General features: G+C 45.0%; 1 protein-coding gene across 1 annotated transcript in view; it reads left to right on the top strand.

Moving 5' to 3' along the window:
- The window catches only part of LOC109285671 (uncharacterized), a 41,623-nt gene that overhangs the window by 11,654 nt on the left and 8,022 nt on the right, over positions 1-21,947 (top strand). Inside the window, exons 3-4 of the mRNA XM_059713276.1 lie at positions 1,247-1,290; positions 4,947-5,107. The gene's annotated coding sequence lies outside the window, so the exon portion shown is untranslated. The remainder of the gene's footprint in view (positions 1-1,246; positions 1,291-4,946; positions 5,108-21,947) is intronic.

The raw sequence follows: 21,947 nt of genomic DNA on the forward strand, positions 1-21,947 counted from the left end.
CTGCAGATACTTCCTCAGCCTGATGAAGGGTATTTGTACTTGAAAGCTTGCAAAGAATAATTGTTCTAACTATTTGAGTTAGTCTAATAAAATATATCAGATTTACCAGTTCCACCTATCAGGCACATAAATGGACTTAAGACACCCAAGTGTGATTCTGTTACACCTGGGTTGGTCATTGAAAATCCACTAATACATCTACTTTTGTGAAAACCACTGTCTTGCCCTCAAGACTGAGAGTCACAAAAAACACAAAAAAGTCATCTAAGTCTTCTTACACACCTTATGGGTGGGATGAAATCTCATCTTTGTCTTGCATAGCTTTGACACAAAAATATAGAGAAACCAAACAGTTTTTTCGGGGGGGGGGGGGGTTGTTGGGTTTTCTTTGTTTTGTTTTAAGTTTTAGAGGGTTACATGGAATAGGGAACTAAGAAAAGCATCCAAGGTTGTAAGAGCTATAAAAGTCAAAATAGATAAAAAAATAATGGAACTTAGTAGTGTTTTGTACATCTTTCATCTCAACACTAGTTGAACCCATATGTTGTATGTGCATATAAACACACATGCAGCATTTTCTTTTTATCAAGTTTGGAGCAATATGGTTCTGACACAGGAATGAGACTCTTCCAGACTTTGTCCTTAATTTTTCCAAAATGAGTGATAGTTTTTCTGCTTGCAATATTTTGATAATTTTAAAGTTATAAGCTTCTTCTAGACTAATATAGTTTTATCTGCTATCACTAATAAAAGCTAATGATGACATTTCATACTATTGGTTTTTGCAACCTATACATTGAGCTGTAGATAGAATGCAGATGCTGCTTACAGATATAATAGGGAAAGAGTAGAAAAAGATTACATTGAAGGAATTATGAATAAATATGAGAAAGCAGAGGCTTAGAGAATAGGATTGCACCATGTTTCAGAAAGAATGCAAAATCCAGAAGGAAACAATACATCTTGAGATGAAACCTTAAAAAAAAAAAAAATCATTGGCTCAGTCAGGTTCCAGAGAGGCTGTTCCTGATGACAGTATCAGAATAAAAGATTGATCTATGTCTCCACTGAAGAACCTGGAAAAGGAATGGTCCAAAAGAACATTAATATTTGTATGAAAAACCTGTTGAATGGCCATACAGCATCAATGTCTAGGATTTTTTTTTTTTTTTTTATCTGTCAGGTCAGGAGAATATGACTATTTATCTCAGAACCAGAACTGTGATCCATGTCTTTGTTCCCCCAGGATCAGAGTACTGAGAGGTGCTTTGGTACACTTGGAAGCAGAAGGTAAGGCAGAGTGTGATTGTGACATCCCATTTAATGCTTATCTTTTCTATAAGCAAATTATATTAGTTCTCTGGGTTCTAAACTGGCCTTTTCTTTGGTTCTTGAATACATTTAAGATTAGCTTTGACTCTTAAAGTCCTAAATGGTTTCAAACCAGACTATTTAGACATCATTTTTCTTCTCATGAAATATTTTAATCAAAGGACTCAAATAGAGTTTTATTGGTAGCAAAGAGGAGATCTGTAGACAGCATCTATTGGGTAGGATTTTAGCCTTAAAAATTAGAGCTGGTTGGAACTTTCCAACAGAACACTGTTAGGGAGCTTAGACTACAGACAAGTATTACATTCCATTTTTAGCCAGAAGTGCCCATGATTAGGAATAGTAGCATTTTACGTTTTGTTTTAAATGGAAAAAAAATAATAGATTTAGGCAGAGCACCTCTAAGAATATGCTTTATTTTTTACCAGCCCTCTCCATCTGTTTTGAATCTCTTTTAAATTTGCTTAATGGAAATGTACTTCTAGTGGAACTTAAAACATTCACATTAATGCTCTGTGTTTTCCAGACCTAATACAATAAATAATGAAAGTTAGTTACAAAAACTAACAAAAGGTACATTGTATTCTGAGAAGCACAGATAAAGCAAAACAGGCAATATGGCCTTCCCTGTGCAGGATACTTAAACATGTTCCTAATTTTAAGCCAGATAGTAATCTTATTGAAATCAAGACTATTCACATGCTTAAAGTTAGGCACATTCTTAAATACCAGGCTGAATCAGGGGATAAAAAAGACCTTTCAAAATTACACTCATTGTCCAGACATATTTTGTGCTTTAGTGTGTTTTCATAATCTTCACCAATCATGGGTATATTGTTACCTCAAAAGCATACTTTTCAAAGCAAGAAGAGATACAGGAGCACTGTGCTTTTTCAAGGGATCAACAATGAGAGCATCACAATGTTATTTAGCATAGCTAGCTTTGTGATTGTTGATATATCAGAAAAAAAATCTATTGTTCAGTAGCTTTTTATACTAGATCCTCCATCTGGGTTGTGAGTCCATGTTAGCACACCGGGTAAAATTGCTAAATATCTGAAGTACCATCTGGTTTGAGAAGTTGAATCTCATGCTGTGAATAATTCTTTGTTTCTATATTTGTATTTGGAAAAACAAAGGGGAAATTTGTTAAACAAATACTTAAAGCAACATTCAAAAAGACACTCAAGCACCACAGTGATCAATCTATGACTTAAATATTTAGTGGAATCAAATACTATTTGATGATCAATGGAAACCTTCAGAATCTTTGGTTTTTGGGGGGAAGGGATTGTTAAGCCTTCTTTTTAGCTATTTAGCTATATAACTAGCTACTTTTAGCCATTTAACTATACAGACCATTTAAAATTATAGAAATGTCTTTAAAATAATAGAAACATGCTGTGCTATTTTTTCTCCTCACTTTTATTGCTAACATCTGTAGTTGCCTTCAGAACCGATGACAACAGGGTTAACATCAAAAAATGATTTGAAAAGAAGGTGTATTTATACCCTTATTTTTCATTTAACATAAACAGTGAAACAGCTATCCCTAAGAACTCAAGATAGACACTAAACATTTTTAAAATTAGTCATAACATGTACTGGAAGTATGTCCTCTCTAAGAGTAGTAGCAGTAAAAATTCAGGGGAGTTCTTACTGTCTTTTTAAATTGTGTCCTTGGATCTTTCTCATAATTATAAGGGCTTACATGTTCAAGTAAGGTAATTTTTATCAACTCTAGTGAACTGAGACTTTCACCCATACTTCAATCCAGTTTGGCCCGTTGCAGGGATCTGATGGTAGCAAGGCATCTACAAGAGCTGTGGGCAGAAGGTAGGGCAGGGTAGCACCTTAGAGCCTAACATATTCAGTGAGGCATGAACTTTCATAGACATAAACCTATTTCATCAGATGTTCCCTTGCATGTGAAACACCCTCATGCTTCTTCATTTGACTTCCATGGGTATGTGGCATCACTGGTTCTTGCTATACTCTGTAACAATCGTATCATAGGTAGCAAAAGAGCCATGCATGCAGAATGTTAATTTTCAGCAACTCTAAGAATGTTTTTTTAGCTAGGATGTTTTCTGTAGTCATCCTTGCCACCTTTGGAAGTTAGATAGAAAACCTCCATAAGTGCACTACCTGGCAAATGTTACATTATGCAGAGTGCTGCCATGGGCTTTGGCCAACCCATTCTCCACCACCTAAAAGTCCCATATTCTTGTTTCTCAGGGTTTAAAAATGAATGGCTGAACAGAGGATAAGGAAATCCTGCTCAGTGCAGTATAATGTGGATTAGTTACTGCTTTGCCAAATAGGTTATTTGCTAAGCACAAGATGTGAGCAAAGCACCTATTCCAGGAAATATAAAGAGGATGTAAATTTATGAGACGGTCAGAGCGTTCTAAGGACCCCTGGCTGGGACATGAATTAAACACCTGTCTATCACTGACTCTTCCATTGGCTAACGTGAGTCAGAGATTCACTGCATAATAGAAACATTCATTCTGCCTTTTTAAAATATTGGCTTTTAAAAATTCCAGAGAGAAAAGAAGGTTTAAAGATTACAAAATCATGTATTTTATTTCAAAACTGAGCCAATATCCTAAGTAGATAACATGGACATATTCTTAATCAATGAAACCATAAATAAAGTCTTCATGTCACATTGGAATAATTGACTGGTTTCTCACTTCTGGAAGTCTGAGAATGAATTAGGTTCTAATAACATCAGTTTGCTGTCTCAGCTAAGTTAGCACTCTACACCATAAATAACCACACAGTTTAGCACAAATTTATTTATTTTACAATTTATAAAATGCACTCATCATTAGGATTCTTGGCATGTATATAAAGATAACAACAAAATAAAAACACATTACCTAGATTCAACTAAAGTGAACTCCTTCAACATATCCTTAATAAATATATATAAATCACCCCTAACATCTCCAGGCAAAAGCATCACTAAATATATAAGCCTTGAAAACTGTCCTAAAAGTCAGTGAACTGAGTGAATCTATAGATAAATTATCAGAAGACTGAAGTCCAGAGGTAAGTCCTGCCCAGTGAAATCTCTCTTATTTAGCCCCACAAAACCCAGATTATAAGATTTAATATATTTCAAACTATTATCATTCCTAAAAGACTCAGCTGTCCAAGTGATATACAGAAAGAAAGTTTATTTCTAAAGTAGCTAGAACCTAAACACTGGAGGAATATTCAAGTGCTAAATGTCCAAACTAAACATGCACCCACAATAAACTGAAAGCCAGTGCAAACTTTAGAAAACATCAACTACCACTAAATAAGTGAAAAGCTGCATTCTCTTCACTCATTTGAAACTTCTTCATAGTATTTAAGAGAAGCCTTATGTAAATGCACTAAAATAATTTAACCAGGATTGGACAGACATAGGGATAGTAAATATATTTGCATCAGAAAGATGCATTCAAAAACTCATGGGAAAATTGCATCTTGCTTATGAAAAGTGATAAGCCAAATTTTGAATAACAAATTCAGATTTAGATGAAGTTTGGAAATGTTGGAGTAGTTAAAGGAAAGTTGTTGATCTAGTTATGTAACTTTTATTAATGTATCCCTTACAGGCTTGAAGACAGAGAAAATGGCTTTCAGGTGCCTAAATTCCACTGAAAATAAAAAAGAATCAGACACCTCACTGCTAATTTTTTCTGAAAAATCTTCCTTACTAAGGCATGAACTGATGCCCATTAAGATCACTGGACAGAGGATTCAGCCTGAAATTGTGGTATGTCTGATACTTGGGCATGTGAAATACACAGTAATTTACAATCTAAGCTAAAAAAAAGAAAGAAGAACAAGACAGACATGAAATCTGGCCTCCTTGGGCATGTCTACATGAGATGTTTACTGCAGACTAGACTAATTAACTATGCAGTAAACATCTGGCATCTACACGTGCAGCCCTATTAGGCTGCAGGAAACTAATTAACTCTGCAGCAGGGTAGTACTTGTAAATACAATTACAACCTTGCTGTAGAATTTTTTCATGTGCAGCAATGCATGTGTAGATGTTGACAGGGCTGGCTGGGGCACAAGGGTGCTTCAGTGCAGGGGCTTCCTGCCAGCTAGCCCCACAATGAAGCACCTTTGTACCCTAGCCAGCCTCTCCACAGCAAAATGAGCCAGGTTGGAGCAGCCCTGAGCTGGCAGGCTGACCCCTGGGGTCCCCTGCAAGCTGGGGCTACTCCACCCTGGCTCAACATGTTGCAGTCCCAGGCATACAGGCAAATAGCACACCTGAGAGCAATAAACTCTCTATAATTGCTGTGTGCTAATAACACATGTAGATGCATCCCTGGGTTGTGCAAAATTTCAGCAGCCGTTTTGTTTCAAAGGTGTTTGGGCCCATTTCAGAGCCCAAAACACTGAATCTCAAAGTAAATGGAAGGCTCCAAAACATCTCTAAAACTAAACAAAACCATCCAAAACATTTCTGAAATGTTTTGCATGTTTCAGATGTTTCGGAGCCAGGCTTCCAGGGAAGCAGAAACTAAAAAGAAGGAGGTGGAAGAGGGGCAGAAGGACTGCTCTGGTATTGACATCTGTAGCTGGCCAGTATCTGTGATCTGTCCCTGAAGTCTCTTGCAATCCCAGTACTGTGAGGGAGGGATAGCAGCCTGCTGTGATCCCATGTGCAGATCTAGGGAGCTGTGCCCTGTCAGGAGGAGTCCAGCACTGTTCCGTAGCCCTCCCAGGGGGTGTGGGTCCCTGGATCCGCACACAGGATGACAGGATGTTGCCACTGCCAGCTGGGACCAATGCCAGCACCCAAGTCTGCTCAGCGCAGCCCACACCGAGCACAGTCAGGAGAGCCACAGGAGAAGCCCCCATGGCTGCCCAGCCTGGCCCTATCCCCTGCCCAGCCCAGCCTCCTGGCTCCCCCTGCCTGGGGAGAGGCAGGCACAACTGGAGGAGCTTCAGGAGAACCATCTGAATCTCCAAAACAGCATTGAAACTCTGAAACAGATTTGGCTGAATCGAAATGGAGCAGTGATCCAAAACGAATCACTGTCCTCTAAAATGGCTGAATCTGAAATCAAATGAGACATAGCCATTTTGCACAGCCCTAATGCATCCCTTATATAGGATTCACAGGCAGAGGATAAAAGTTAATTCCAGCTGCAAGGGTGTTACAACTATAGGAGCATACTGTCGTCACCAGGGGAGAGAGAATCCCTGCCACAAAATTTACTTCCTCCCCAATCCTTACCAGCATCACTTTCCACTTCATCCAGCTCACTCTCATCTATACAGCTTTCTCAGACAAGCACTGGAAGAGCAAGTAAATGGTCTTGGTTCAACATTAATGAGGTAGAACTGAATGCCATATGCCATATGATTCTTTCATACCCCAAACTGTTTCATCTCTGCTTTGGTAATATCTACATATTGAAAAATGATCCAGTTAAAAAGTAAGATTTTTTTTTCAAAAATTTAATCTAAATCTTTCACAATATGAAAAATTCAAAGATCCTTAGGAACATATTTTGGAAAAGTTTAATCTTCGTAAAAGGAAAAAAAAAACCCAAATTCAATAGGACCTCTCATAAAGGACACAAGCAATTTGGTTACTTATGTCTGTATGATATCTTCATTAGATAATAACTTGCACAATGAAGCGTGTTTCTGGACACCCTGGTCATGACTCAGAACCAATTAGTCACCAATATGATTACCAGTATCAAGGGCTGGTGACATTTTTGTCAGAATTGCCACTAATGTTCAAACTCAAGAGCAGATCTATGGCCCACATAACTTCTACCATCTCCTTTATTATACCTAGCAAAAAAATAGAATCAAATAAGTCACAGTACACAAGATGGCACAAAGCAGTTTGAGATGCCACAAGAGGCATGCTAGGAACAGCACAGACTCTAAATTTGATACCCAGAAATCCGGGTATCAAAAAATAACACCGTGGAAAAAAAGCAACACAGGGCACATTCCTGGAACATGTCCTGAGGCAACCAGATGCTGGGTCCTCCAGAGAGATGCTATAGTATGCAGCCAGAGCATCTCTATGGCTGCTGCTTGTCACTGCTTCTCCAGCATGCTTTTTCAGCATGCTGGAGCAAATAGGAGTGGGCAAGACTGCAGAAGCAGCAGCTCAGACCCAAGCTCTATCCCAGTTAAGTAGGGATGGGAGTGGGGGGGGCTGTGGGTTTAGGTGTGGGGGGACTGTAGGTGGTGGGGAACTGCTCTGGAGGGTGGGTCCTCCCTTCACCTCACACATGGCACACAGCCCCTGATAGCAACAGTGGCCATCGAGGCAATTGTGGCCACTTCTGGCAGAGGCCCCAGCTGTGTGGTGCTGCCTGAGACCAGGGTCAGCACATGGCACAGGGTGCCAGCCTGGCCTGTTGGCACATGCTCTCAAACAGGACCAAGCCACTTTTGCTGTCATGTGGTGCTCCTAGTAATGCAGACAGAACCCTCATGCCCTTGGGCCAGGCCAGGTCCTGCCTCCATGTGCCCCACACACCATCAGGCTGGGCCAACTCCATGCAGGCACGACCAGGCCTGGCCTGATAGCACATGACTTCTGTGTGTGGTGCCAGGAGCCCTGCATGACAGCAAGAGTTGCTCAATCCTGTGTGAGAGCACATGCCAGTGGGCCAGGCTGGTGCCATATGCAGCTCCTGGCCTCCGGCGGTGCTGCATGCTGCCAGAGGGCTGTGCCTGAGGTGAGCCATGCGTGCCCCAACAGCTGCTGCTGCTGCTAGGGGGGGGAGCTTTGTGCCCCTCCTGAGCAGTGCCCCAATCTCCACAGTCTTCCTGACCCCCACACAGTCCCACTACACCCACGAACCCCCTTCCCACATACCCACCCACAAGCCCCACAACCTCCCACAAACTGCACACCCACTCACAACCCCTTGAACCTCCCCCCACCTCCAAAATTCACACCCTATGTGCCCAATCACCAGATGGGACAGGGCCTGCTGGTGGGAGCCATGGCTTCAGGGGCAACTGCTGCACTGCAGCCATGCCCACACCAGTGCTGGGACATGTGGCCCCAGCCTGGCAGTGCTCCTGGTCCCAGGAACCACTTGGGGAGTGTGATGGGCTGGGGGTAGGGGTGGAGGTGCCAGCAGAGATGTGTGAGAAAGATGGGGGCTGGGGATAGGGTAAGTGCTCTGGGTAGGACAAGTCACCAGAGCTTGGCTTAGAGCCACCTTGCCCACTTAGAGCAGCCTGTGCAGGGTGAGGCTGGCCTGGAAGGGAAGGGGCTTGCCCAATCCAGTCCCTGAGCCCCAGTCAAAAGCTTTGCAGGAACAGCATGGGGATCACTGGGGCCTGGGCACAGATGCAGAGAACACAACAGCAAGGGCTGTCATTGCTCAGAGCCACAAAGCAGCAGGTATAACATGTCCTGGTTCTGGGATGGAGCTGCTTCCAGGAGGGAGCTAGTGGGGTCTGGCAGGGGCTGCAGGTCAGAAGTGAGTGGCACTGTCAGGACTGTGGTTTGGGAGTGAAAGGCAAGGGCAGGAGCAGGGCACTGGCATATCAGTGCTGCTCAGCATCCCACATCCTGGTGAGTGAAGGGGGCAGGAGCACCTCTGACTTTTTCTATGATAAAAAAACCAAAAGCAAATGCCAAAGTGTATAGATATTTAGAATTTATTTTATTATGATGATAGAGGCACTGGTAGACTTTAAAATTGTAAATATTTCAAAAAAAATCACTAAGCTGATCTCTATGTATATAGTGGTGTTTTATTGTAATCACAGAAGAACATGGATTTTGGGTATTTTAATGAGAGAATTAGGGTTTCTTATCAGAGAATTTGCAATTTTTCAACAGGGAACACCAGGATCCCTGCTTCTGAGGCAAGTGGTGGGACCTGGGCAGAGGAGCCTGCCCAGGGCCCACACTGGGGACCCAGATGGAGAGCAGATGAAGTGGCTGACTTCCTAGTCATTTGGAGACAGGAAGACATGCTTTGACAGCTTAGTGGGCCATCGCAAGAAGCACATTTTCTGGGAGTATGACAGCAGTGCTGCCAGAAGGCTAAATGTGTAGCCACAGCCCACTGGCAGCTTGCCCAGAGGTGCAGTAGGCTCTGCTGCAGTGCCTGTACCAGAGCCTAGGTGGCTGTGCAGTCCCTGTCTGGGTCTGGCAGGTGTGCAGATATTAGGCCACAGGTCCAAGGGGACAGATGCTGTTGCAGGTGGCAGCAGGTCACAGCCAGGCAGCAGCCCCCACCACCAGACTTCTGCAGTTGGTAGAGGGTGTATGGACAACTCTAGGTTAAGGCTGCTTCAGCAGTCCAGTTGGCACAAGGGGCTAATGTCCCCAGATACCAACTTGCTGGGCCTCAGAAGCTCCTGAGGGTAAGCAGCCCTGAGCTGCTTGTGAGGGCAGCTTTATATACTGCTGGGGCCAGCACAGGTGGTGGCTCCAGGTTCTAGCTCCCCCTGGCTGAAGATCCAAGAGGAGCTGGGCATGGTTAGTTTGCTCCAAATGGCACAAGTTGCCCCACACCAAAGTGCATGCTCAGGCATGTGTGCTGAGGCACAAATTTGTGCCGCTGCTATTTGAGTTGGTGCAAGTTCACATGCCTGCATGTGTGGATTTACCCTATGGGATCCCAGTGTCAAAAAATTCCATGCCTAAAAGAAGCGGGGTGGTACACATGGTGGCAGAGGGGTGGTGCATGGGGTGGCCACACTTGGGCTTCTGGACATGTTCCCTGCTTCAGGATCACCATGGTTCCATCCCCCTAGGCCCTCAGGACCCCAGGTAAGGCTGCTGGGGCCAGCCCAAGTGCTGGCCCCAGCCTCCCCGATCGCACCCAGGGCAACATGCTGCACACCAGAGTGTACATGCATGGGCATTCCCTGGGGACAAGTAGAAATGGCACACATTGTGCTGCTATTGAAATGCACATTCCCACTGATGGGGATGTGTCCATAGCATTAATTGTCAAACTTCCTAGTGTCAAGACACATGTTTCTTAACCACAGCTCTACCAGCTGTCCAATTCATAGAAGCTGAAAGAAAAAGCATGAACTCTGCTTTCCATTATGATCCCATGCCTTCTTTTATAACTATAAATTTACTGGTAATAGCACTCTCCCAAGCTCCATTTACAAAACAGACTCTACATACTTGAGGCATCGCTCATAGTAGAATCAAGAGATGTCCAAAAACAATCATGTGTGACCTAAAGGAGTCTGCTGGATTTGTTATTTTTGGCTCCCCAAGAGAATATTAGATAAAACTATACACAGGACATAATTATAGTATAGACATAATTAGCACAAAACCAACAGTAATAGGACAAGGATAGTCTAATGGTTCAAAAAGTAGCCTAGGGGCCTAACCAAGCCATTTCTCCATCACAGACTTTCTGAGTGACACAGGACAAATTCTTTATTCCTAGATCTTCAAAGGCATTTAAATTAACTCCTGCATAGGCACCTAAGTCCTTGAAAATCCATGGGATGTAGGCCCCAAACAGGTATTAAGTTCTTAAATGCCTTTGCGTATCTGGATCTTAGTCCTTCTACACCTACATTATCCTGTCTGTAAATTAGAGAGAGAAGAATGAATTTTAACACAGGTGTTGTGATGATAAATGCTCTAAAGTTTATGAGGTACACAGTGGGCAAGTCTACGGGCACATCCAGACAAATGTACATGTGCCTCTTGCCCCATCTCAAACCCCTTTGAGGTGGGGCAAGAGGCATGTGCAGGAACAAAAAATTGTTCCCCATGCTGCAAGTTTGCAGTGCAGGGAGAAAATTAGACCCCTGGATATCCAGGGGTCTAAAAAAATCAAAGTTTAAAAAAGCAGAGCAGTGCAGACCATGCCCTGAGGCAACCAGAGGCTGGGTCCCAGACCATGCCCTGAGGCAACCAGAGGCTGGGTCCTCCACAGAGATGCTCTGGCTACCAGAACGTCTCTGTGGTTGGTCCCTCACCTTGGTGCTGAAACACACAGATGGGCAGGCTGTGTGTTTAGCACCAGGGCTCCAGTGCCGGTCGGGGGGCTGGAGGAGGGGGCAGGGGACCATGGAGGGACTCCTGATGGCCTTGCCCACTCCCCCAGTCCCCCGACCCCTGCTCTGGCTGGTCCCACCCCCTGCCAGCCCCCCTGAGGCCCCCGACCCCTGCCCTGCCCAGCCCCACCCCCCCCAAGCCTCCCCGATCCCTGCTCCACCACCCCATAGTTTAAAAAAAACAAAACAAAAAGCCCCAGCACTTACCAGCAGTTGGAGCTGCTGTCTGGCTAATTGGGGCCCCACCTGAACACTGCCAGGCAGAGGGACAGCCCCAGCAGCCCCAGCCCAGGCCCTGCTGCCCACCCCACTGCTGTCCTGTGCTGCCCAGGGGGCTCTGCCAGGAGGCCTTGGAGTCCCCCCACCCCCACTTCTAAGGTAAGTAGAGGCTTTATTTTCCTTTTCTTTTTTGGTTTTTTTCTGGGTTGTTTTTTTTTTAAGTGATGGTGCCTAGGGTTGTGGGGGCAGCCATGGTGGCCTGGGGGTACAAGTTGGGGAGTGAGGCTGGTGGGGCAGCCATCAGGGGGGCTGCAACAGCTGGTGGGCGATGGGGCCAGGTGGGACAGTAATTGGGGAACTGGGTGGGGCATGTGGGCCTTGCAGGGGGGTGGTAGCCCCTATGGGGGCCATTTGGCCCCTGTTGGGAGGCTGTACCCCTTGTGTGGGGGCCAAATCCTGTTGGGGAGCCAAATCCCTTGTGTGGAGGCCAAACCCCCTTTTGGGGGGCTGAAGTCATTGGCGGGCTGTAGCCCTTATGTGCGGGCTGAACCCCCTGTTGAGGGGAATACCCCTTGTGTGGGGGCCATACCCCTTCTGTGGGAGGCCAAATCCCCTGTTGGGGGGCTGATACCCGTGTTGGGGGAACCGTAGCCCTTGTGTGGTGGCTGAACCTCTTGTGTGGGAGTCGAATCCCCTGATGGGGGGCTGAATCCCTTGTGAGGAGGAGAACCCCCCTGTTGGGGGGCCATACCCTTTGTATGGGAGCCAAATCCACTGTTGGGAGGGTGTACCCCTTGTGTGGGGGCTGCACCCCTTGTGTGGAGCCAAATCCCCTGTTGGGAGACTGAACCCCTTGTGTGGGGGCCATACCCCCTGTTGGGGGGGCCGTAACCCCTGTTGGGTGTCTATACCCCTTGTGTGGGGGCCATAACCCTTGTGTGGGGGCTCAACCCCCTATTGGGGGGCCGTAGCCCTTGTGTGGGGGATGAACATCCTGTTGGGGCGCCGTAACCCCTGTGTGGGGGCCATCGACTCTGTGGGAGGTCAGCAGAATAAATATTCATGAAATATGTATTTAGAGTTCACTTTATTATTATGATAAGAGGCTTGCTTTAACACTGTAGATATATCAATAAAACATTGTCCAACTGATCGCTGTCTCAGTCTCACTCTTTCTCTCTCTTTATAGTGGTCTTTTGTTTTACTTGTGGAGGAACATAAGTTTGGGGGTATTTTACAAAATGACTTCAAGATTTTTTTTATCAGGGATTTTTCAGTTTTTCAATAGGGAACACCAGAATTCCTGCTAGGGAGGCCAGTGGCAGTGGCATACTGCTCAAGCTGGCACCTTGGACCCAGCTGGCTGAGGTTGACTTCCTGGACAAATGGGACCAGAAGGACATGCTTTGACAGTTCAAAGCAGGCCACCACATCCAAAACATCTTCTGGGTGATAGCCGCCCAGATGGCAGGTCAGGGCACAGAGGCCAACCCTGCAACCATAGTCCAGTGGCATCTGGCCTAGAGAGGCAGATGCCTCTACTGGCTGTGCATTCCCCTTTGGGTCTGGCAGGTGCACAGCAGGTCACAGTCAGGCAGCAGCCCCCACTGCCAGACCCCTGCAGTGAGTAGAGGATGCAGGGAACTCTCAGGGCTGCTTCAGATGTCAGCTGGCCCAAGGGGTAGTGTCCCCAGGTACCAATTGACTGGGCCCCAGAAGCTGCTGAGAGCTAGTAGCCCTGAGCTACTTGCCAAGGTGGCTTTTTCTACTGCTGGGGCCAGGACAGAGCAGCTTTTTATATTGCTGGGGACATCACCTGTGCTGGCCCCGGGCTGTAGCTGCCCCTGGCTGCAGATGCGGGAGGAGCAAGGCAGGGTTATTTTGCCCCAAGTGGCAAAATTTGCTCTACACCAAAGTGCATGTCTGAGCATGTGTGCTGAGGCAAAAAGCCCTGGCTCAAATTTGCACTGCTTCTATTTGAGCTGCTGCAAGCGCACGTGTTTGCATGTGTGGATGCACCCTACATGTGCAATTAGAGCACTTGAGTAAGGTCCAGAGCAGTTTCCACCAGAATTTATTGCTCCTGGGCACACTGTTTACAAGTGTGCCTGGGACCACAGTATGCTGAGCCAGGGTGGAGCAGCCCCAGCTGGCAGAGAGCCCTAGAGGCCAGTCTGCCAGCCTGAGGTTGCACCAACCTGGTTCAGCATGCTATGAAGAGACTGGCTAGAGCACAAGGGCGCCTCAGTACCAGGCTAGTTGGCAGGCATCCCCCACACTGAGGCACACTTATGCTTCAGCCGGCCCTGTCAGTATCTGTATTAGGGCTGTGCAAAGCTTAGGGTGCTGATTCGATTCGGAGAAGATTCAGCCTGATTTGGTGGCTAAATCTCCAAATCCAAATTGAATCAGGAGACCAATAAAAAGGTTCAAATAGATTCTAAGCTCTCTGAATCGATTTGGAAAAGATTCAGAGAGCTTTGGAGATTTGGGCAGTCCCCACTCGCTGTTGCAGGGAGCTGAACCCAGACTCCATGCTAGTAAGTAGAGGGTTAGGGAGAGAGGGCTGGAGGAGGGGGAAGAGGACCATGGGGGGACCTCTGCCAGGCTTCATCCTCTCCCTGCTCCCTCAGCTCCCCTGAGTGCCCCCGACCCCTGCCCACTCTCCCAACCCCATTAATGGCTTCCCCGCCTGGCCCCAGCTCTCAACTGAATATCCAAATTGGACAGGACCTATCCCCCAGCCACTCTCCCAGCCCAGTCAATGGCTGCCCTGCCCGGCCCCAGCTCTCCACTCTTTAAAAAACAAAAAAAAAGCCCCCACTCACCGGCTGCTGCCAGGTGGGGAGGAGGGACAATCCCCGCTGCCCCCCACTGTCCCATGCTGTGTGGGGGGCTCTGCCATGAGCCCTCATCTCTCACCTGCTGCCCACCCCATGGCTGCCACACCTGGCCCCAGCTCATGGTTCTTTTTAAAAAAACCCAAAAACCTACTCACCGGCTGCTGCAGTGTCCACCGGGTCTTCTCAGAGATTGTGGCAGAGTGGGGGCAGCAGGGATCACCACTCTCCACACCTAGCAGGAGCCAGTGAGTTTGGGGCTTTTTTTTTTTTTCCAAAGAGCGGGGAGCTGGGGGCCAGGCAGGGCAGCCATTGACAGGGCTAGGAGAGTGGTTAGGGGATGGGACCTGTCTGATTCAGAGATTAGGCCGATTCGGCAGCAGCCGAATCTCTGAATCAGATTCGGCTGAATCAATTTGGGACAGTGATTCAAATCACTGAATCGAATCACTGTCCCCCAACCTGGCTGAATCTGAAGTGAATGCTAACCACTTCGCACAGGTCTCATTTATGTGGGTGTTGCAGTGGAGTGAATAAGTCTGCCATCGGATCATACTTGTGTTTGGCAGTACTATCCTACGGTGGAGTTAATTAGTTTACTGCATTCTAATAGCACCGCATGTGTAGACCGTGACATTTTACTGTGGAGCTAATTAGGCAACTCTTCAGTAAACACCTTGTGTAGACATGCCCAGTATAGTGATGGGGGTCAGATAGGTGGATAGGCATAGATATAGCATCAGTCATTAGAACTTCCACTTTCATCCTAAAAATGTTTCTAGACTTTATGGAAGCAATGATTACAAAAATTAAATGGGTATAATTAGTGTATCCATATCTATTTGATGTTCTATGTGATTTTAAACATCCTCTAGTATACTTTAACTAGGGAGGAACTGAGTGTCCCTATGCTCACCATTAGAGTAGAGATGGTTAGTCAGTTCAGGGGGAGACCACCCAACTTTGCTTTTCCTGTGTCATTCTTTTTGGTTTAAGTCAGAGTAGCAAGGGAAAATGGCACTATGATTCATGACACATGAATGAGAAATCAATTAGCAATAGATGATACAGAACTTTATGACAATGTGACCTCCTTAGGCATGTCCAGACACGTATACATATGTGGTTTGCAGCATCTCAAACTTGTTTGTGGCACTACAAACTGCATGCAGTGCACGTGCAACTGTGTACTGCACTGCAAATTTGCACCACAGCACCAAAATTTGATACTGGGATGTCTTGGTATCAAAAAAAAAAAAAAAAAAAAAAGCAATGTGGTATACACGGCAGCTGAATACACCACCAGAAATGGAGCCTGGCCGTCAAGAGTCATACTCTGGCTACCAGTAGGCTCCATTTGGCAGGATAGGCACTGTTGTTGCCATAGGAGGCCCCCAGGTCCCCTGGTAAGGCTGCTGGGGCCAGGACAGATTCTGGCCCCGGCCTCCCCTACCACACCTAGGACAATTTGGCATGTGCCAGAGCGTACATGCAGGGGCGTGCCCGGGTGCACAAATCAGTAGTGCAAATGTGCACCACTGCTTTTTGTGGCCCTGGAAACACATGCCTCTGTGCATGGGGATGCACTTATTCATTTTTATCAGTAGTGATGTAGTTAACAATGTTGACATGTTAAGGATCAAGACCAGGCTTCTGAGCTAATCTGAACTGAGATGAATAGGGTATTTCCCACTCCCAAAGCTATTGTTTCAGGCTATCTACAAACTCAGGAGACATGAATACAAAAGCTCACTTTTTTAAGGTTGTCTTTGTGAACATAGTGGCCAGTGATTTAATTGTTTAATGGAAGCAAAGTTAAAAAAATAACAGTCCATTGTTGTGGCATAACCCTGTCTAAGAATATGCAACCTTGGCAATAGCATCATCTTCCAAGCTGTGCATCACAGTCTTCTCCCTTTCCTTTAGGGATAAGTAGCTGGATGAGATTTAACCATAAAAAAATGTTACTTTTGCTCCCTCTGAACTATCTGCTGCCAAGAAACTGGCTAATCCAGACTGAATCCAATTAATCTTATTCACAAAGCATATGGAAAATTCAGGGCAGTACAAAACAGTTAATTTTGGTTCTAAGAAAAGGCAGCCTGAATTTACCAAGCTGTTCACCAGTTAGTATTTCACAGATGCTACTGGAGAAGAGAAACATCACTTCATAGTCTGATTTAGGGATTAAATACTCTCCGGTGCCCAATTATTAACATTTGCAACATGCAAACTACTACCAACATGCTAGACTCCACCCCCAAGGCTGCTTCTATCTAGACTCATCTTGTATATCTCAATCTCTCTTTACACAAGACAGTTGTGATGAAGTAATTGATCAATATTGTTTGCCTTGAATACATTCAGAATACAGATTAAACAATACATCTCCTTCTAAAAGTAATGCTGTTGTGCGATCAATGGACAATTCTATAGATGGTGTGTGGAGTTTTCTCTATTATAACTGTTGACTTGGTTTGGCTTTGTCAGAATATCCTTTCCTTATTCACTGACTTCATAGGTCAGGACTGCAACAGCAGCCATGGATTCTATCCAAAAGAACCAGTACCATGAGGCACTTTTTATGACCTTAATACTAATACAAAACTTATTAGCATTTCTCTAGGGTTGTGTCTACATGTGCCCCTCATGGTGGAGTTGTTACTGTGCCTATATTTACTATTTGCTTTAGGAAGTACTAGATGATGGTGCAGTAACAGCCATTACTGTACCATCCTGGTGGCACACAGTTATTTTTAGCACCTATGTCACCATAGCAATGTGCTAAGCAGGGGTGGGCAATTATTTCAGGCAGAGAACCACTTACCAAGTTTTGGCAAGCTGTCAAGGGCCGCATGGGTAGCCCCGCCCCTTGACAGGTGCCCTGTCCCCTGGTCACCATCTTGGGACCAGTGTCCCAGGGCCAGCACCGGTGGGGCCCAGAGCAGGGCACAGGCTGGCAGGGGTCTGTGGAACTGAGCTGGGCTGCACCAGCAGGGAGATGGGGAAGCTGGCCTGGCTCCACTGAGCCTCTGCCAGCTGGGACCCTGTACCCCTGCTGCCCTGGTCTGGGCCCTGCTGGCACTGGCCCTGGGACACAGGTGCAGGCCCTGCTCCCACACCTGCTTACTCCCAGTGCCCCACCCCCCCAGCCCCGTGGTACAGGCGGGGGGCAGCATGCAACCCCGACCCCCTACTTACTGGCAGGGAAGGAGCTGGTGCTGAGCATGGGGGAAAAGCAGCCTCTCTCCCACCCCATGCCCGGAGCTCCCTGCTGTAGCTGCTTGCAGCCTGTGTGGGGCTGTCCTGAGCAGACACAGGCAGCCCCATGTGGGCTGTGACTGGCTGCAGTGCAGGGTACTGGCCATGGGGCAGGTGAGGGGCCACTTTTCCCCTGTGCTCAGCACCAGCTTGTAACCCCCCCCCCCCCCCCAACCAGCCTGGGCCAGATAGAATGGCCTCACGGGCTGGATCTGGCCTGTGGGCCATATTTTGTCCTCCCCTGTGCTATAGTGGGGTAGCTTGTCACTACGGCAATGTAGTGTCAGTGTCACAGTTTGTGTCCACCAATGCTACGTCACCATAGTAATAAGCTACATCACCACAGTGTGTCTTGTGTAGACACATGCTGTATGTCACATTATACTGAGGATGTGTAACTAATTTGTGGCAGAAGAAGTCTATGTCCCATTTTTACTATGGATATGCACATAATTGAATGTGGTGCCTAGGCTCCCTACACAATGCATGGAGAAAGTCAGTTACCTCAGAATGGGAGTGAATAAAGCTGGCATGATGAACAAAGAGATTCCTAACATAGTAAATCAGAAACAGCATGAACAAATTTGCCTTCTCCAGCAGTTAGAATCACTGAAGTGAGGGGAGTTGTAGATGATATGTTTTTTATTTCTATTGCATTTAAAAAGTGAAAATGAAGGAATGGCAGCTTTTACCTGCAAACAACCATCAGAATGGGAGGGCAAGGTACTGATAAGTAGGCTTTTGAGCTCTGTACAACATAATGGGCACATCTACACATGTAAACTCTCTGGGGTGGTTTTACTCTAGAGTAGTTTATGTAGCTTCCTCTAGAGTAGTTTACGATGCCAGGCAGGCATCTATGTGTGCGGGGAAGCAGGAGCAGATTTGCTGCTTAGGGTCTGCCTGCTATGCACTGGCCCCCGGCAGCAACCACTGGGAGATCTAGGCTCCACTTGAGTGCTAGCCCAGGAGCTGCCTGCTGCCAGGCAGGCTCTGCCACTGAAGTACATGCATGCCCCGGCCGCTCCATGAGCAGGGCTGGGGACTGGGAGATTTTTATCTCCCAGCCCCAACTCCATGATCAAGGAGTGGGGGCAGGGAGATTCTGAAAAGAAGAAAAGAAAAGAAAAGAAAAGAATCTCCCGGCCCCTCATGGAGTGGGGGCTGGAAGCTCCCTGCTGTTGAGGCATGGGCACATTGTTCCCACCGAGGCTCTGGTGACAGAACCTGCCGCAGCAGCAGCCAACAATATCCCACATCCTGCTGCCTGGGGGGCTAGGGGCACATTTGCTCCCAGTCAGTCATCTACATGTACCATACTGTGTAGTAATTACTTCTGAGTAAATTTGCTACTTGTATTTACAGGTACCAAATTTACTTGTGGTTTGAGCAAATTACTGCACAGTAAGCACCTGCACATGTAGATGGAACACTAACTGCACAGTAATTTGTTCTAATGTTAAGTAAAACATCTTGTGCAGACACTCCCAATCAGTGGCAAACATGGATTATATGAAAGGCAGCAGGAAAGACTTGGTAGGAGGGTCTTTCTGTTTGCCTTGAAAAGGAGAGGTTAAAAGATTTAATCTGATGCACTGGCTGTGTTTGCTCTATGCTAGAAACACTTGTGCATCGGAACAAAGACAATGATTGAGATGGGGAGAGTAGAAAGTCAAGGGGTATATTCAACTTGCTGTAACACCTGCTTTTGATCTGAAGCTTTAATTAGACATGATTTAGAAGACTACTAGCATCACACTCTCCTCTTTTTCTCTATGCTGCTTGTCCCTGTAGCAGTTGTTACATTTCTGTGTGTTCACCCCATCTTGATCCTTTCTTTTTTTCACTGAAAAAACATTAGAAAATGTGGGAAAGACACCCAGTTTTCTTCTTCAGGTGATGTGCCTTATTATAGGAGGTCCTATGCATATACTGCTAAAACGTGCACAAAATGATTACACAAATCATTAAAGTGAAGACTGTTACTTGCAGGACTCTGGTCCTGCCTTTTCTCCCCATGTTACATTAAATATAGAGCAATAAGTGTCTTCTCGTACAATGGTTAGGGTTTTCTTCTCTACTGGGGTACCTGGCCTCTTTCCTGAGCTAGAAAGATCAGAGTGATTGTGCCTCTATCACATCAAATGATAAAGCTGGACAGTGCTTTTCATCTGGCCATCTATATTACATTTTAGTCTCTGTAACATATTAATTCCCTGGTCAGTAACTTCTGCACCATTTGTCACCTCAGTGGATAGTATCAAGTTACATAAGGAAGTTAAAAAAGTCTTCTTCTATTATGAATATATATAGTATATATTCTACTTTGGTATAAAGTCTAACTAACAGAGAAAGAAATTCAGTTACCAAACCAATAAGCTTTTTCTGTCAGCTTAAATCTCATTACTCCATCTTGTGGAAGAAACCAAAAACAGCAGAAGTTGTTCTATGACATCAATGAAAATGAATTTAAGTGTGTGCATTTGCAAAATTATCTAAAAATTTGGAGAATTCCAAGAGATTATCTGTGTGATCAGTCTTTGCTATTACCATTTTTTAATCTTAATGTGTAAGACTGATTCAGCAAAATTCTTTAGCATGTACTAAACTTTCACATTGGTTTCAGTGAGACATGATCATGTGCTGAAATGGAATTTAATTATTGGCAACAGGAAGTTCTGTTTGTTTGCTGATTTGGAATATAGCACGTGGATTTTCAAATGTCAGCACATACACTGATTTTATCAAGTAAAGATGATTAGGAGGGCTCTTGAACTACTGAATTACTATTTATTTCATGTTCCTCATAGCTCAGTATTTTTCTTCTGTCAGAGTCATCTTGTTTCAGTGGGCATAGTCTTAGATCTCTTATGATCACTTGACTGACATTTGTTTTCTTTAACTTTTAATCTTGTTCTAGTTTCACTGAGTGATTTTTTTCAATACAGAGACCTCTACTGTGAGAAGTAGATTATAGCAGGTCTCTATGACAGTTCATTTAACCAGCCTGTTAATCATTGGTATCACACAATGTTTAACAAATATCAGAAAATCCATCATTCACCTTCTCTGCTCATGAAGCTGGAAGACAGCAGCCTCACTTTGACAGAATTGTTATCATTTTATAGATAGCTTTTATGAAATAGAAGTGGATAGTGCATTTGACTCAAATCACCCCTACTTCCCAAAATCTCTGGTAAATTGAATATATCCAACTATTTCAGCATGCATATCTTTTAAGGAAGAAATTTGAAATATTTTAGTAGTATAGTATAGTATATGAACAAGTTTCTAAAGTCTTTTGTTTTTAGTCATACACTGGAAAGAGCAATATGCCTCTTCAACCAAATAGTTATAATGTAAGCACAATACTGACATCTGGTGTTTGAATAGGGTTTAATATCATGCAAGTTTAAACTAGTAAGTAATGATACTTAAGGCTGATTGGGTATTAATGATACAAAATATATCAAAATGTATCTCAGTTTCCTAAGTACTGACGGAAGCATTTTGTCAGTTGTTTCAAAGGTGTATACTTGTCTGAAAAACTTGTATAAGCATTCTTTTAAGTGGTGCTATTCTTTAAAATAGGTTTTCCTGTTTTCTATAGATTTTTAAATATACACTTATAATGCACTTTATTGTATGAAAAACTTGAAGGGAAGGTCAAAAATCATAGGGTGCATGCTCCTAGAAGCAAGTGCATCCCAGTTAACTCAATGACAATTTTCATAAATATACCAATGCTGAATTTAGCTCATAAGTTAAAAATAAAACCAGAACAGCTTTCTCAGGATTTCATGTGTGTGTCCAGGCTGGCTATTTAGGCCCTAAGCCCTGCTTCTTTCATTCCTGCCAAGTTCAGGTGGTCCTCTGCTGTGCAATTTTCCCATGGAAGTTGTCAATCACATCCTGTACATGGCATCCTCAGCCATGAGCTCTCACTTGGACTTCAAAATGCTTTTTCTACCTGTGAAACAGATACATATACCTTCATATCAAATACCTGCCTGAACAAAAGACTTTTGAAGTGACCTGAAGCCCACTAAAGCTCCAGATCTGATGGACTATCTGGAGAAGCAAATGTAAGCCAAGGCACCTCAGTTGGATGTGATATCCCAAATTTCCTTCCACACTATAGGTAGGAATGTTACATTTTGATTCAGGTGAGCAGTTTATTTTATGTACCAACCAATCAGTTGTGCAGTGATGTTTGCCCAACATGCTTTCTCCTGTTTA

This window comes from Alligator mississippiensis, chromosome 10, assembly GCF_030867095.1.
Source record: "Alligator mississippiensis isolate rAllMis1 chromosome 10, rAllMis1, whole genome shotgun sequence".
Lineage (NCBI taxonomy): Eukaryota > Metazoa > Chordata > Crocodylia > Alligatoridae > Alligator > Alligator mississippiensis.